Here is an 18,555-nt window from a genome sequence, read left to right as displayed (position 1 = left end):
CATTTTTCTCTTTGTATTTGGATTTCATAAAACATGTTAAGGTGGGCTTTTTATTTAAGTGCTTGGATTTCTTGAATCTGTAAATGTATGCCTTTCAACTTTTTGAAGTTTTGACTTTATTTTTTCATTATTTTTTTCTGCCAAAATTTTTCTTTTTCCTCTTTCCTTCTGAGATTCCAGTTACAGTTATACTTATGCTTGGTATTGTCCATAATAAATATGTTATTTTAAAACAAATATATTATTAGCTTTTGGGTACAACGAATATTTTTGTGAAATAAAAACAATATTTTTAGTCTTAAAATGTTAGAATGTTATTATTTGAAGGAATCTAATCAACCACCTAATACTGTTCCTATATTTTGCAAAACAAAATAAAATGGAATATGGAAAATTAAATTACTGAAGTATACATTGAAAATTTATACCTTAGATTAACCTAAAGCTCAAAATCTGCAAAATTTTAGATCCATGATAAGTCCAATACAGTATACTACTACTAGTAAATATGTAAAATATTACCTTATATAATATAATTAAAATAGATTATGGATTTATAAAAAAATAATGTCACACAGCTATTGAAACCCAATTATATACTTGCCCTTAATGATTAATTTCTTTTGATAACATAATTTACTAATTTTTTGCTATACTTTTGGTTTTACATTAAGAAAATATTGGTTAATCCAAAACCCCAAATGTTTATATTTATGTTTTCTCCAATAGTTTCATAGTTCTTAGCTCTTAAATTTAGATTTAGAACTCACTTTGAATTCATTTATTATGTGTTACGAAAAATCCTACTTTTATTTTTTTAATGTCGATACCCAGTTGTCCTAGCACCATTTGTTAAAAGAATATTTTATTCTCATTGAACTGTGTTAACATCTTTGCCAAAAATCCATTGAACATAAACGTATGGATTTATATCTAAACTCTCAGTTTTATTACATCTATCAATATTACTTCTTCATGTCAGTACCACTGTCTTGATTACTATAACTTTGTATTAACCTTTTACTCGGTAAGTGCAAGCCTTCCAACTTTGTTCTCATTTCTCAAGAGTGGTTTTGATTATTTTAGGTTTCTTGGGTTTCCATATAAACTTTAGGATAATCTTGCCTATTTCCGCAAAAATAGATTTAGATATGGATTATGTAGAATCTATCAATGGAATTGATGAGTCCATCTTAGAAACGCCAAGACTCTAATTCATGAACATAGGATAGATTTCCATTTATTTAGATCTTTAATTTCTTTAAACAATGTTTTGTAGTTTTCAGTATATATCATACTTTTTTGTTAAGTTATTCATAAACGTTTTATTCTTTTCAATGGTATTAGAAATGGAATCTTCTTGATTTTATTTTTAGATTATTTATTGCTAGTGTATGGAAATACAAATTAATGTTTGTGTTTTAATATTTGTCATGGAACATTGGTGAATTCATGTACTATTTCTGATAACTTTTTATCTGTTTAGAATTTTCTATACACAAAAACATTTCATCTACAAATAGAGATGGTTTTACTTCTTCCTTTCCAATATGAATCCTTTGGATATCTTTTGTCTAATTGCCCTATCTAGAACCTCCATGAAGATTTTAAGTAAAATTAGCAATCTTAGTAAAGCATTCAGTTTTTCACCATTAAATATAAATGTTAGCTACAGTTTTTCTGTGTATGATTCAACGCGTTGAGGAAGTTCATATCTAATCCTAATTTGTAAGTTTTTTTATTGTCAAAGGATATTAGATTTTGTTAAAAATCTGTTGAGATCATCATGTGGCTTTTATCTTTTTTTTCTGTTGATACATTGTATTAAATTGGTTGTTATGTGTTAAGCCAATTTTGAATACCTGAGATAAACCCAATTGATTATAATGTTTAATCCTTTTTGTATGCTGCTGGATTTTGTTTGCTAGTGTTTTGTTGAGAGCTTTTATGTTTATATTCATAACGGATTTGAGTTTATAGTTTGACTTTGTGATATCCTTTTGTGATTTTGGTACAAGGGTTAGCACGTGTAATTTACAATGAGTTTGTAAGTGCTTTACTTTTTTGAAGAGTTTGTGAAAATTTGGTGTCAATTCTTTACTATTTGGTAAAATTTGCTTGAGAAGCAATTAGGGCCTTGGAGCTTTTCTTTGTGGGATGTTTTTAATTATTTAATCTTGTTACTTATTACAAAACACATTTTCTTTTTCTTTTGACTTTTATTGGTAATTTACATCTTTCTAGGAAATGCCCAATTCTAGTAGGTTATCTAATTTTTTGGCATATAATTGCTCATAATATTCCTTTATATTATTTTTTATTTTAGTAATGTGGAAGTAATGTCACCTTTTTTATTCCTGATATTAATAACTTCAGCCGTCTCTCTGTTTTATTGGTCAGTACAACTAAAGTTTTGTAATTTTTGCAGATGTTTAAAAAAGCTGATTTTTTATTTTCTTTGTTGTTTTTTCAATCTCCATTTCACTGATTTCTGCTATAGTCTCCATTATTTTCCTTTGAAGCACCACCTTTACTATAACCCAAAGTTTTATTATGTTGAGTTTCCCTTTTCTTTCATGTCAAAATATTTTCTAACATCCTTTGCTATTTCTTTTTTAACCCATTTGCTTACTTATCAGTATATTTCTAATTTCTGCATATTTGTTACTTTGCAAAATTATTCCTGACATTGATTTCTAATTTTATCCATTGTGGTTAGAAAACATACTTTTTCTAACTTAAATCCTTTAAAATCTGTTGACATTTGTTTTATGGGCTAAAAGATGGTCACTACTGGAGACTCTTCTATGAGCACTTGAGGAAAATGTCTGTCCTGCTATTATTGAGCAGAGTGTTTGTGCAAATGTTTGTCAGATCTATTTTGGACAATGCACCTGGTAAGAATTTGCATCTGCTGTTGTTAAATGGAGTGCTCATTAAATGTCTATTAGGTCTAACTGGTATATACTGTCAATATTCTTTTCTTTTCTGTCCATTATCAAAAAGGGTATTAAAGCATGCAGCCATTATTGTTGAATTATGTTTTCTCCCAGTTATGTCAGTTTTTGCTTCATCCTTTGGGATTCTGTTGTCAGGCATATATGTTTATAATTCTTATATCTTCTTGATAATTGGTTCTTTTATCATTACAACATATCCCTCTTTGTCTCTAACAACTTTATCTTAAACTTTTTGTCTGATTTTAATAGAGCCTAATTGTCTTATGTGTACTGTTTACATGGCTTGTCTTTTATTATCCATTTACTTATTCTGCTTTAGCCTTCATTTTCTGCTTCCACAGAGATTCAATGTCAGCCCAAGGTTAGAATTAAAAGCCTTCTCGGATCTTTCCTGAGCATTGTGCATATCCCTGTGTATCTTTGTTATCTCCTAGATACCCAGCTTTCTGTTAGTAATTGCCAAAGTTCTCTAGGAACATCACATTTTCTAATTTATTATTATTATTATTATTTTATTGTTATTATTATTTATTATTACTTCGGTCAGCTTTTGTTAGCCATAACTAACAATGCCAGCTAAGGTACAGGACCTTTAAGACAATTGCTGCTGATTAATCCTGACAAATGCTATGAGAACAGGCTATTTGTTCAGAGCAAAGCGCTGAGTTAGGTCAGACAAGAGGCAACATGAGAGTGGAGCTTTTCAGTGAGCAAAGATGTCAAATAATGACAGTTCTTGGGGAATGGACTGGTGTGGACCTCCAAATTGCTTATCCCTGGCAGTGTCTGCTGGGCTGCTCAGCTCACATTACCTTATTTTTTAAGACTCTTCATGCATAGTCAAATTAGGGAGGCAGGAATAAGAGCAGGGTAATTCAAACAAAACTTGCTCTTTTTACTGAGATTTGTCTGTATCTCTTGAATAAATACTATTCAGATGGTTACAAGTGTTTAATTTTCAGTGTTCTAAAAAGTTGATGTGGACAGCTTTTATGAATGTTGCTTTTATGAAAGAGTGGATTTTTGAGGTCCTTACTAGGCAATTCTGATAGTGCCCCCTCCTAAATGTCTTTTTAATGTAAATTTAATGTGTAATTTATTCTCACTTTTTATTAAATATCTACTATGTTAGAGATAATATTTTAATTAACAGAGTTAAAAGCAAGTTGAGACACATAAATTCATGATAGTTAGCAATTACTGGGTGCCAAAGGAGTATCTGGTAAAATGCCAAGTGCATTATGAATGCTCTCATTGCATTTACACAATCACTTTTTAAGGCAGTTTTTATTATCTCCCTTATCTCGATGAGTAGAGTCAAATTTAATGATATTAGATTACCTTTCCAAGCTATTACAGTTGGTTTGGGGCAAGGGCACGGCTTGATATTCAGATTAATATGTTTTAACACTAAAATATTATACATTAGGAATAATTTCTAATGCATATATTCTATAATTAATAAATTTAAATATACTCCATATTTATATTTCATAAGCTGCTCTGATAAAAGTTAAAAAAAGAAACTTTACTAAGGGACATTCTAGACCAGGTTTGAAATCTTCAAACTTAATACCCCCAAATTTTTGAATTTGTTTACATTTCATTGAACAGACATAAAGTAGTATTATAACTTAAAGTTGACTATTTTTATAACCATTACACAAGAAGTATTAAATTGTTTTCCCACTGACCTTATTCAAAACATGAGTTAAAAATGTGACTTAGAGGAAAAAATTGTGACTTAGGGGCACTGCTCAATCTGCCTTTGGCTCAGGTCATGATCCTGAGGTCCTGGGATCGAGTCCCACATCGGGCTCCCTGCACAGAGCCTGGTTCACCCTCTGCCTGTGTCTCTCATGAATAAATAAATAAAATATTTTTTAAAAATGTGATGTAAAAGCTTTTCCTTCGTCAATAGGGAAAAATCAAATTTATTTTCTACAGTTTTCACTAGGGATTAAAGGCAATATGCCCTTCATAATCTTAGCTTTACATCTCAACAGGGAAAACTAGAGATGTCCATTCTGAATTTCAATTTTCTTAGAATTTTCCATTTGCTAATGTTGATTTTAGATATGTTCTTTTATGTCTTTAAATTTTTCTGTTATTTTTTTAATATTTTTCTGTAATTTTTGTGTTTCATATTTTTTCTGTAAGATTTGGTTTTAAATTAAATTTTATTTTATTTGCATTCAGTTAATTAACCTATAGTGTATTATGAGTTTCAGAGGTAGAATTCGGTATTCCATCTGTTGTATATAACATCCAGTGCTCATTACATCATGTGCCCGTCTTAATGCCCATCACCCAATTATCCCACCTCCCCAAGCCCCTCCCCTCCAGCGACTCAGTTTGTTTCCTATGGTTAAGAGTCTCTTGTGGTTTGTCTCCCTCTCTGATTTAGCCTTGTTTTATTTTTTCCACTCTTCCCCTATTACCCTCTGTTTTGTTTCTTAAGTCCCACATATTAGTGAGATCATATGGCAATTGTCTTTCTCTGGTTGACTTATTTTACTTAGCATAATACTATCTAGTTCCATCCATGCCATTGCAAATGGCAAGATTTCATTTTTTGTTAATGGCAGAGTAGTATTCAATGGTGTATATAGACCACATCTTCTTTATCCATTCGTCTATGGACATCTGGGTTCTTTCCGTAGTTGGCTATTTGGACATTGCTACTATAAACACTGGGGTGCTGGTATCCCCTTGGATCACCACATATGTTTCTTTGGGGTAAATACCTAGTAGTGCAATTGCTGGGTCATAGGGTAGCTCTATTTTTAACTTTTTGAGGAACCTCCACAGTTTTCCAGAGTGGCTGCACCAATTTCCTTCTCACCAGCAGTGTAACAGGGTTTCCTTTTCTCTGCATCCTTGCCAACATTTGTCATTTCCTGACTTGTTCATTCTAGCCATTCTGACTGGCATGAGGTGGTTTTGATTTGTGTTTCCATGATGCCAGGTGATGTTTAGCATTTTTTCATGTATCTGTTGGCTACTGTAAGTCTTCTTTGGAGAAATATCTGTTCATGTCTTCTGCCCATTTCTTGATTGGATTATTTGTTTTTGGGTGTTGAGTTTGAGAAGTTCTTTATAGATTTTGGATACTAGCCTTTTATCTGATAAAACATAAGCAAATATCTTCTCCCATGTGTTGGTTGTCTTTTGGTTTTGTCAACTGTTTCCTTTGCTGTGCAAAAGCTTTTTATTTTGTTGAGAACCAATAGTTCACTTTTGCCTCTGTTTCCCTTGCCTCTGGAGACAGGTCCTAGATATATAGGCAGCAACTTCTTTGACCTCAGCTGCCCCAATTTCTGGCTAAATATATTCTTTTAAATTTGATTTCTAGATTTTCAACATGCAAAATAGACAATTTTAGTATCCCTAAATCTGATTTTTAAAATTTAATTAAAATCAAAGAACACTTCAGGCCAGATGATTTCACTAGTGAATTATTTCAAACTTTTAAGAAAAAAATGTGATGTTAGTCTTACAAAACTCAGAGATTATAGTATAAAGGGACACATCTCAATCCTGATTAGGAGACTAACGCATCTCCAAGCCAATATGAACTATACAAGAAAGGAAAATTATTGTCCAATATATCTCATGGATACATATGTGAAAACTCTAAAAAGTTATAAATGTAACTTATGGAAATATATGTAAAAATGCAAAATACATTTAAATTTGATTACCTAGGGTCTATCCTAACTCTTCAAATTTGGTCTAACATTTAAAAAAAAGAAAACATGTATTTTACTTCTTCACATAAAAAAAATAAGAAAAACTATAGAATTTTTTTAAGGAATGGCAGTTTTGATAAAAATGAGTTAGTTTTGACAAAATTCAGTGCCTGCTTATGGTAACAGTTATTACGTTCTCAAAAAAACAAAACAAAACAAAACAAAACAAAACAAAACAGAAACTGCTTCTCTATCCAAGTAATAAATACTTATGGGAAACATACTATTAAGTGGAGAGATAACTGAATTTTTCTCGCCTCCAGCACAGGAATGACATATGCATATCCACCCTAATGAGCTTTGTAAGGGGCATCTTACCCACGAGTTGGTTTTATAGCCTACTGTGGCCAGATATGACTACTATGACCTGTTTTAACTTGTATAATATGAGAAAATATGCAAGAATAAAATGCTTTAGCTAAACCACTAAGTATTTGATGAATGTGAAACCATAGGAATGCTCGTGTAGGCTAAGTCATTATATCTGGAGGCACCCATCCAATTGCCATACACCATATGTTTTACCATCATAGTGAGCTGGAGAATGAAGTCTGGTGTGCCAGTCATGATTTCCAATTGGCCAGCCCAGTGTTGACTCCCTTCATGAACCACTCGACTTTCAGAGCAGAATATACCTGGAGGTAGTCAAGGCAGAGAGACAGCCTCCCCAATTCAGAAATTCATATGCACCTCTTCAATCTTTTTAGATTGTTTAGCCATTTCACTTGTTAAGGAAATTTACAAATGCTTAGTTATGCTTTGATTTCCTATTTTCCTTCTGCTTTCTACATCTCAGGACATTTAATTTTGGTCCACAAAATTAAATAAAAACTAAATATTGGAAATTAAAACAAGCAAAACACATATAATCAACATGGTACTGGAGTTCCTATAAGTGGCATACACAAAGTTAGGGAAAAATAACGAATTACATTTTCATTATTCTCAAATGACATGATTCTGTACATAAATCAATAAGCTAGTAGGGTTATCAAATTTAACAGGTGGCAGAATACAAGTTGAGTATACAAGTATCAATAATATTTCTATAAAATGATAGCAAGCAACTGGAAAATACATTCTTTTGAAAAAAACGATTTCTTATACAATCAGAACAATTAAAATACCTATAAATTAAGCTACCAAAATGTGTGCAACTCCAAAGTGAAGGGAACTTGACAGATTTGAGGTCTCAACACTATTAAACTATGCATTTTTCTCAACTGATTTATAGTTTCTACACAATCACAAACAAAATTCCAGTGGATTTTTTGGGGTCAATTGACCAGCTGATTCTGAAGCTTGTATGGAACTGTAAGACAGTCTTGAGGAAGATGATCCAAGTTGGAGAGAGAAGAATTTCAGATAGGTTAGACATATAGACCAATGGTAGTAAATCATGTGTCCAGAAAAATCTCACAAATGTTGATTTTTTTTTTAATTTTTTATTTATTTATGATAGGCACAGAGAGAGAGAGAGGCAGAGACACAGGCAGAGGGAGAAGCAGGCTCCATGCACTGGGAGCCCGATGTGGGATTTGATCCCGGGTCTCCAGGATCGTGCCCTGGGCCAAAGGCAGGCGCTAAACCACTGCGCCACCCAGGGATCCCAAATGTTGATTTTTTAAATCTGATTACAAGTAAAGTACAAGGAGGGGTTCCATAAGGAAGGGTTATCTTCAGTGTCATGCTGAATCAATTTTATATCTAGTTGGAAAAATAAATTATATCTATTACCTGACAGCTTGTTAAGAATCACATATGAAATTTAGATGTTAATATAATAGATAAAGCAATGAATAGCTTATGAGGAAATATAGGAGAAAATTTTCACAAAGCAGGACACAAAAAGACTAACCATCAAAGATATGATTGATAGGGACTGGGTGGCTCACCAGTTGGGCAGCTCTCTTCTGCTCTGGGCATGATCCTGGAGTTCTGGGATTGAGTCCCGCATTGGGCTCCTTGCATGGAGCTTGTTTCTCCCTCTGCCTGTGTCTCTGCCTCTCTCTCTGTGTCTCCCATGAGTGAATAAATAAAATCTTTATTTTTAAAGATATGATTGATAATATCCATATACTTCTCTTCCTTCCTCTGCACTAATTCATTCACTAAAATGATATCTAGCCCCTTCAAGTTCCTTTCATTAAATCCCCTGAATTAATAGAAGTTTCTTTGGAGCAGTTGACTTTTCAAACATTTTTAAGCCTCAACCCACGTTAGGAACTACATTTTACATCATTATCAGTTTATATATTAATATAATTAGGAAAAAATCATGAACAATGTTTATCCTAAGCACATCAATCTTATTCTATTATATAAATATATGCTGCCTATTACCAGTAAGTTGTTTTGGTGATCTTATCTTGGATGGTACAACAAGAAAGATATTTGTCAGGAGTTTGCTAAAATATTTTCAATAATATTTTATTTTACTGACTGTTCTATCGCTTACCTTAGTTGAAAATGAACTCACAGTTGGGAAGAGGGGAAATATATATATTTTTTTGTCACTTCCAAACCATAAATCACTATTTTTTAACAATGTTTATCTTTCTAATAATCTTGGACACATTCTATTTTATCTACTCCCACTCGTCTCCTCACATTCATTAAAGACAATGGATGTGATTTACTGTCTTATTCACAGTTAAATATGTTTCAACATTCCCATGTGTTCAGAATCTATGTAGATAACATAGTCAATGCCTTATTTCACAGCTCCCTAGCATCTATTGCAATGGTTCTCCCTCATTTTAGTTGCTTGAAACACTCAACAACTCCTGAATCTTTTTGTACTTTCACTTATATATTTTCAAATAACTTAAAGAAGAAAAAAATATAGAATGGTACAATAAATACTTATATATCTTTCATCCAAATTCTCCAATTTTTAATATTTTGCCAAGTTAAAAAGAAATTTAAAATTTGGGCTCCTCTAATCTATCTGAGGAAACTATTATTGTGAGTTAGAATATGGGTTTTTATGAATTTTATAAATTAAAAATAGGATCAAGTATAAACATGAATTTTATAACAGCATCTATAGGTAAAGAATGCAAATTAGCAACAAAGATTAACATATGAATATTAAATATAAACAAAAGGTTAGGTTTCTTTCGGATAAGAAGAAATAAAATGAACAAGTAACAGTTCTAATCCAGTTATGATTCCATTGTTAGATTTACATAATTTACAAAATAAAACTCCTATTTCTTGGTAAGTCATGGATCAGCAGTTGAGAATACAGAACCACTGTGAGGGAAATCTTGAGGTGTTTAGGTAAGACAAACTTTGTAATTGCTTTAATAAATAAAACCCAGATGAAATGGAGGAAAAGACATTAGAGCAAATACCTCAGAAATCGCATTAAAGCTTATAAAAAGACTGAAGAATTTCATGGGAATACATATTTATTTGTCTTTGAAAGCATTTATTAATCTAAGAATCAAGGTGTCATACTTTTACTAGATGAAACAATGCTAACTTTGGGGATTGGGAAACAAATATATTCAAATTGCTTAAAATTTACTGTAGTGCAAGAGTTATTATTGCTGATTCAGTTTGCTAAATACTATCCAAAAATCAATGCAAGTGGGAAAACAAATTGAACTTGTACTAAGATTTGAGGGATTCCAATACTGTTTCTCTTAAGCTGTAGCCCCTTAGGCATCACATAAAATGAAACACATAATCAGCTTTCAGTATGTATTTGCCTTCATTAATCATAAACTGTAGGCAAATTCTGAGCTTGCAAGTTTAGATTCTTTATTGTTGCTTCATGCTAATGATTATTGTCGTTTCTTGCCCTCTGGGTTTAACATTTTCAGCAACTATAGAGTACAGATGGTAGAAAGCCCTTGCAGAAATGTAATCAGCAAGTGTGAACACGCTGTATTCAAAACACATGTTAAAAAAAAAAAAAATACTGAAATACTCTTCCCCTAAATGATAAAATGCTATAATATAAATATATATAGCAAAGCAGTCAGAATTTTGTTTTATTATTGGAATCCACATATGTATGCATTATAAAATTAAATATTAATGCCCATCAAGTGTTTATGTCAGACAAAAAGATACATAATAATCTGTATATTAGAACCAATTACAACATTAATGAACAATGGTTACCTCATCCATAAAAATGGCTAATAATAAAAACATTTAGAAAATTTGTTTAAAAACAATGACAGCATTTTAAACATTACTTTGATATTAGCACCTTATAAAACTGTTAGTCTACAAAACCATTTTAATCTCAAAAAATTGCCACAACCATAGTCAGACCTTTAGTGCCATGCAAACGCCACCCAAACAAGAATACCAATATGTTTTAAAGTATTTAAAACATCTAAAGAAATATTTTAAAAGTAAAATATTTTTAACATACATAAAGTTTACAAGCTCCTTCATGTTTTGTAGAAAGAAAATGTTGCATAACCTTGAAAACAAACCCTGGGTTAGGTTCCTACTAACGTAAAGGGATACTATTCATAGAATTATCAATACAGAGAACAAACTGATGGTTGCTGGGAGTATGTGGTGGTGGGGGGGGGTGTTGAGCAAAGTAGATGAAGAGGAAAGGGAGACACAGGCCTCCAGGTATGGAATGAGTAAGTCACAGGAACAACATGCAGAGCATATGGGGAACAGTCACTGATATTGTAACAGCGATGGGACGAGACAGATGGTAGCTCGACTTGGGGCAAACACAGCATAGGGTATACACTTGTCAAATCACTGAGTCGTACACCTGAAACTAACTGTAACAGTGTGTGGCAACTATACTAAAAAAAGTAAAGCCAAAAAAAAAAAAAAGTTTTATTTTTTTATATTTTTTTTTTAGATTTTATTTATTTATCCATGAGACACAGAGAGAGAGACAGAGAGAGAGACAGAGAGAGAGAGGCAGAGACACAGGCAGAGGGAGAAGCAGGCTCCATCCAGAGAGCTTGATGGGGGACTGGATCCCAGGGCCCCAGGGTCACACTCCGAGCCAAAGGCAGACACTCAACTACTGAGCCACCCAGGGATCCCAAAAAAAGAAATAAATAAATACATTTTTAAAAGGATACAGATTTAGAGGAAGGCATGCCTGAATTACGATCAAGCTTTCTCAGGACTACTTCAAAAATGAAAGGCGCCATCAATCCATTTTCAACCACTTTTGTTTTCTTTTTAAATAAAAGGCTATGGGATTCAGGGAGAAGAAATCAATATCTTCCTGTGACCAACCAGCTCGGGGATCCCCGGTGATATATTTGAAATACTGGGTCTTCATGGCGTTGCAGTCATAGTTTTAAAAAGTTTGATTTTTAGCAACAACAAAATACTTTAAATTGAAAATAGCTGCATTTCTGTTGTTTTCTACTGTTTCTCAGAGTGGAATACCAGCATCTCAATTAACCATTCTGCTAGCCAAATATCAGGATTCTTATTTCCTTCTCTATTCTACTAAATCAGAATATCTGAGACTATAAATTTCTTTGGCTTTCAGCCTCACAGCTATGCACTTTTGCATTAGTTATCATCTCATAAGTCCAGAAATTTAGCCATTTTCCCAACTTTTTCATAGCATTATCACAAACTGTAGATGTTACCTCAGCATTTTCCAGTGGCCCCACGTACGGATTGGCAAATTCTTCTTCCTTTTTACTGTATGTGCCGTGTTATTGATTGAGTGACGTTGAATCTACAGCCAACGACGCTGTAACTCATGCCTGAACAAAGCTTATCTAAATCACATATTTGCTCCATAAGGTACATCACATCTTTTTGTGCCTAGAAACTCTAGACAGCACATCAGCACAATGCTTAGGGGCATATTAAATTGCAAAAAACCTCCATGAAAAAGCAAAAAAAAAAAAAAAAAAAAAAAAAGAAGGAAAGAAGGAACCCTAAATAAACCTTTAAAAGGACACTTATTTGTAGGATGGGAGCTGAAAACAAGAAAGCATAACAGGTATCTTGTTCAACATCAGTTGAGAACATGTGTCTTGAGCAACTAATGATTTTTGCCCCTTTGTATTTGTCTGTAAATGACTACAAAAGTACGCAGAGCATTGATTTGGGGTTTCAGCTGTAGTTATTTTTATTATTAGCAGGAAAGTGACATAATTATGTGAAGAACAGTTAACTGTTGTGTCTCACAAGGAAACAATGAGAGCATGTATTCCTTACTCTCAGCTTATGAATTGGCTCTGGGCTTATTAAAATATTGGAGCGCCTGCATGGCTCAGTCAGTTGAGGAAAAATGCTGTCAAACTTTTTTTTTTTTTCCTATTACTGGAAGACCTACTTTTTCTTCTATTACCTGGAGATATGCCTTATTTACTCATAAATTAAGATAAATGCAATTAATGATTCTAGGAAATTCTTACACGTGGAGGCCAAGATCCAGTGACTACTGACTCCTAAGTCTTTTCTGTTAAGGGACTTGAGCATTACATGGAGAAATGGTAGCAGAAACCTGGTCTACACCGGCATGAGTGTGTAAACTCAGTGATCAGGAAGGTATATTGTTAGTTTCAGGTACTACATAAAAAAATGGAATAATAGGAGCACCAAAAACCAAATGGCTGCAAATTTCTATTAGCAGATGCTCCTGAATGCTATCATAAAGGGAAACTGAGATAAACCTCTTCTGAGACACTGCTTTTAAAGTGGCTGTACTATTAAAGACCACTACAAGACCTTAGACCCATTTATTGATGACCAAAGAGAGAGCCTGATTAATAGTTATTGACGCTAATGATGACAGATGTGCTCCATGACAGCAGGGATGGAAACTCCTCACTATGGGCTCCTCATGTAACCGTGCCAACCAGCTGGCCCAGGTTCTGTGCAGAGTGTATGATATGTGGGTCCAGAGCATGCAGAGGAGAGTGAATTCAGAAGAAAAATAAAACCAAGCAATTCATAACGGGTTCATGGAAAGAAACTCAGACACTAACAATATTATTTAGATTTTTGCAAAATCATGCATTATAGACTTCCCTGACCTGTCTCCCAGTGCTACTCCCTGTGGATGTTTCCTAGAATCACCTCCCTAGCGTGACTTGCATGAAACCTGCTCAGACTTTGCTTTAGGAAAGACTTGAAGTAAAAAGCAGAAGCAGACTAAGACTCACAGAGATCCATAATTTACTCGTTTTAAGCTTTGGTTGGCTTTACATATGTATTTCCATTCTAGATGTTACCCAAAGTAAAAAAAAAAAAAAAAAAAAAAATGTAGCTAACAACCAAAGTATCATCATTCCTTTTTTTTTTTTTTTCAGCATATTAGCCTCAGTTCTGCAGCCCATCATAGTCCTGAATGTGAAGCCGTGAGCCATGAATAGGAGAGAAAACTAGCGTAAAACCTAGTTTATTTTGCTGTTTTTCACACCTGGATAGAGAATGAGTCCACATGAGTTTGAAGCTGAATTGTCAACATCGGATACTTGGGGAATTATGGAAAAGTAAACAGGAATGTAATAGAGTTTACTAAGATCAAAGTGAATCAGGCCCCCAGCAGTGTGGGTTCTTTGGAGAGAGCTGGAGCTGCTTACCTGGAGATAATGCCCCATGTGTGTGTCTCGGGGGAGAAATAGTGAATTCTAAGCATCAGTCGAACCTAGTAATTATGGCTACATTATCACAGCATCAATCAGAAAATAAATAATAAAGTTGTAGCCAACTCTTCTTTCCTCTACCCTACCATCCATGGATATTTCATAGTTAAGGCTGCCAGCTTGAAACATCTGACAAGCCTGGGAAGCATAAAGCTCAGAAGAGAGCAAAAGTTTCTTTTAAACGGCTCTTAAACATCTAGCCACTTTATTCCTTATGAATAAGCTAAAAATGAAGAGTACTGATTAAATTACGGTAGCATTATATCTTGGTTGGTTTTTTAAAACTCCGTTTAGTAAAATGAAAAGATAATTTTGAGATAATGCATTTCTATTATGTGAGAATGATAGAATTCCTCCAGCTCTTCCTAAGTTAGACACCCAGGGAGTAATTTTAAAATGTAGAGAGAATAAAACAAGCATAAACGCACGTAGAAAAAAAAAAACAATATTGAATCTACTGTATGTCAATAGGTACGTTGCGTTTAAAGTTAATTAGTGAGCACATTATTAGTCTTTGCGTTTTATCATGTTAGCTTTGTGAAGCAGCCTTGGAAATTTTGACCTCTGTTCTGATTCTTGTTTTTTTTTTTTTTTTTCCTACCCTGCTTATTCAAGCTATTTTGGACTGCACACAGTGCAAAATGTTTGCTAACTCAAAGCAAACTGGAGTACTGATTTTATAAGGGCAACTCGATGTACAAATCATCTGTTTCTCAAATTGGTATTCCTATCACACTCAGCCAGAACTGCTGTTTACAGACTTAATAAACTTGGTTTTGCATATACAGGTAAATTATACACTGAAGATAAAGATTAAGTATGTTTCTTCTCAGCTAAATTAACAGAATAAGAGAACTACAATTAAAAGTACCCGCTGATTATAAATATACGGCCCAGAGAAACCGGTTTGGGTTGATTCTGCTTTTAATAATTTTAGAAATAATTTTAGAAATAATTTTAGAAATAATTTTCACAGCTTGAAAGTGAGAAAATTATTTTATATTCATAGTTGTGGTCCTTGAACTTCTCCTGCAATCTGAAGTTTCAAAAGATGTCTTGACTCTTACCACTTTAAAGTTCTTATGTTTTATATATGTCTGCATTTTGTAGGCTCCAAAAAAGAAGTGGAATCATTAGAAGGTTTGTTCTAACTACGTTTCTAGCCTGAAGGAAAGCAGCAATCACCAGCAATCTAATAATAAAGCTAGTATTTGAGGGGTTAGGTTTCTAAGAAATTTTTGCAGACCTAAGATGTTTAGAGAGTTTTAATAAGTTTTGGATACTTCTAAAATTCTCACCACATTCAGATTTTTTTCATAACTGTCATTATCTTATAGCTACCTTTTGATCCTATGGAAAAGGACATCTGTGGACTTAGAACAAAATTTCCTAAACTGTGTTCCACAGCAATTTATATTTATAAATTATTCTCACACACCTACATACATGTGAATGAGTGCTATAGTGCTATAATTTTGTGACTGGCTGGCTTTAGATTTTTCTAACTATCAGTTTTACTCAGAATGTGTGTGTGTATATACACACACACACATCTCTCTCATATACAGTATATATGATTAGTTATTCTTCCATTGGATGATGCATGTATAATATTTTCAAAATTTATTTGAATATAAAACCTCTTATCCAAACAAAAAACAAAACAAAACAAAAACCCTTTTCAAGAACATTTCTTAAAACTAGTATTTATCAGGGCATATTTGGGGAAATATTCTTTTAAGTCAAAGGGGTTCACAAGGCAGAGATGATGGATTACTTTTCTGTATCGATCATGTAAATCCCGCTGTAGAAGAGAAAGTAATATTTGTTTATTTCAGAGTAATATAATGTGTTTTAATGTGTATAATCTAGGAAAACAGCTTTCTAATGCTTGGGGTCAATGCCACTAAATTTTCAATATAATGGCCAACCTTCCATCTACCTCTGGACACTTCCTAATTTTCCGCTTGTATTTATTTATTTAATTCCACAACAACATCATGAGGGAGGAGATAATGCTATTGCCCCCGAATTAAAGAATAGGGCTCTAAAGGACAATGAAAATATCATAATTGAAATCATATAGTTATCACATTGAACTGGATTTGATTCAAGCTGTTTGACCCCACCCACAAACACACTAAAAACCCATCTTGTCTACCACTATTTTATACTGTCATTTGACATTTATCATGTCATATTTGATAGTTCAGGAGGAAAATTCATACAAACACTGATGTTAAGAATAATATCGTACACAATCTCACCCTCAAGACTGAATTACTTAAGGAAAGAAACTAATCAGAAGGACAGTTTGATTATAAATTTAACAGAAAAGCTAGGGTGTCAACTCATTAAAAGTGACAACTCATGTTTGTTGCTTGAATACTACTTATGAAAATAGGTGTTCTTTTTAAAAGAAATGTATGGTCTTTGGGAAAACACATTAATAGGATGCACACTATTATTTATAAAAGGCTTTCTTCAAAATATCAGCTCACATCAAAGTTTTCCATGGTAAACAGACAAGCAAAACTGATGATACCACCTATTCATACTTGTCTAATGCTTTTACTCATGCAGATTATATCTTTCTTAATATATACTAAGCTATTTTAGGGCATAGTTATTTCTCCTTATACTTATTTTGTCAATAGTCAACCAATATGTTTAATGAAATAGCAAGAATATACGTGTTAAACATTTCCGTCATCCACTAGCGTTCATAATCGTGGCCAGCAGCAGAAGTTGTTATAAAAACAAACACTTGACACGTGGCACATGGAAATGGTTCATTAGATGTTAATGTCTGAAAACAATTTTTATCCTATAGTAATTTTTGTTAAGATTTTTTTAGATTTCAATTCAGTTAGCCAATATATAGTACTTCATTAGTTTCAGATGTAGTGGTCAATAATTTACCAGTTGCGTATAACGCCCAGTGTTCACCATGAACCTATAATAACTTACAAAAATTATGTTTATCCTTGGGATAACGAAAGATTGTTTCAGGTACAAAGTATCATAAAACAATGAGATTTTCAGGAAAAAATACTCTAAATTTTAAGCAGGGGATAAATAAAGGAACTACATGAAATAAATGAAAAATAATTAAATTCTAAAGAAAACTGTTGATCAAAAATTAGAGATTTTAGTAAAAAAGAACTAATAAAAATTAAAGAAAAAAATGAAAATTTGCCACAATCTGACAGATCTTAACACATTTTCTAATAAATAGTTTATGACTCTCTGATTACTAGGTTGACAGAATTATACCTCCACTACTTTCACATCATATATTTATTATTTACCTCCTTCAGGTTTCTAGTTTGTCCTGTGAATTATTAAAATTTACCTAGATGAACTCCAATTTTCTCCAATTTCAGAATTCAGGCAAGATATGAAGTAAATTAGTTGCCATTGAATTAAAAATATATTGTCCAAGTGTCCTTGCATATGCTTTGTTTTTTATGACAAAGTCTTCAAATAATAATTCAAGAACTGAAAATCAATTTATATGATTCTTTTTTAAAAATTTTTTTTAATTTATATGACTTCTAATTTAAGTATTATCTCTTTTGTTTTGCTGAGTTAGATCACCACTATGTGATTTTATATACAAGGTAAGAGTTCTAATACTATATGGTTTTGTATCAACCGTAGTTAGTGAAAAATCAGTTACCTTCGCCTCCTATCCTTAGGAAAAATGGCAATAAGAAGGATATACCATTCTATCATCCTAACTGCAGCAAATAAAAATAGTATTGGCTTTCCTATACTAATTGACATTATGTCAAGATAATTTTTATTATCCATTAAACTTTGTTAATAATCTAGCATGTTACACTACTCCTGAATGGCAACTAAATTAGAGTCTTCATGTGGCGCAATAGTTTTCATTTGGTTAATTATAAACTTGTTGAAGGAATTTAGAAGCCAGAATAAAGATATAACCTTGATTTCCACTTGGGCAGAACAAGTTGCCAGCAGTCACGGTGGCGCTGAAAATTCTTCAGATGTTTTTAATGAGAGCTATTAATTCTCTAGCCTCTAATGACATTAATTGCTCACTACAGAACACAAAGGATATGCCTGCCTCTGAGAAAGAAGGTTCAAACGCTGATGTTAGAGATCATATTTCTCTCTGTAACTTAAACAACAACAACTAGAACTATTGTGATATATGGATCTTTGGAAACAACTGGGGATGTTGAAAAGGAAATT

General features: G+C 32.8%; 1 long non-coding RNA gene across 1 annotated transcript in view; it reads left to right on the top strand.

The window, feature by feature from the left end:
- LOC111094208 overlaps window positions 1-18,555 on the top strand; it is a 370,348-nt gene that overhangs the window by 175,778 nt on the left and 176,015 nt on the right. The gene's annotated exons all lie outside the window — the stretch shown is intronic.

The sequence above is a fragment of the Canis lupus genome, chromosome 36 (assembly GCF_011100685.1).
Source record: "Canis lupus familiaris isolate Mischka breed German Shepherd chromosome 36, alternate assembly UU_Cfam_GSD_1.0, whole genome shotgun sequence".
Taxonomy (NCBI): domain Eukaryota; kingdom Metazoa; phylum Chordata; class Mammalia; order Carnivora; family Canidae; genus Canis; species Canis lupus.
The sequence above is the reverse complement of the archived record's forward strand: the minus strand, read 5'-3'. Positions and strand labels throughout refer to the sequence as shown.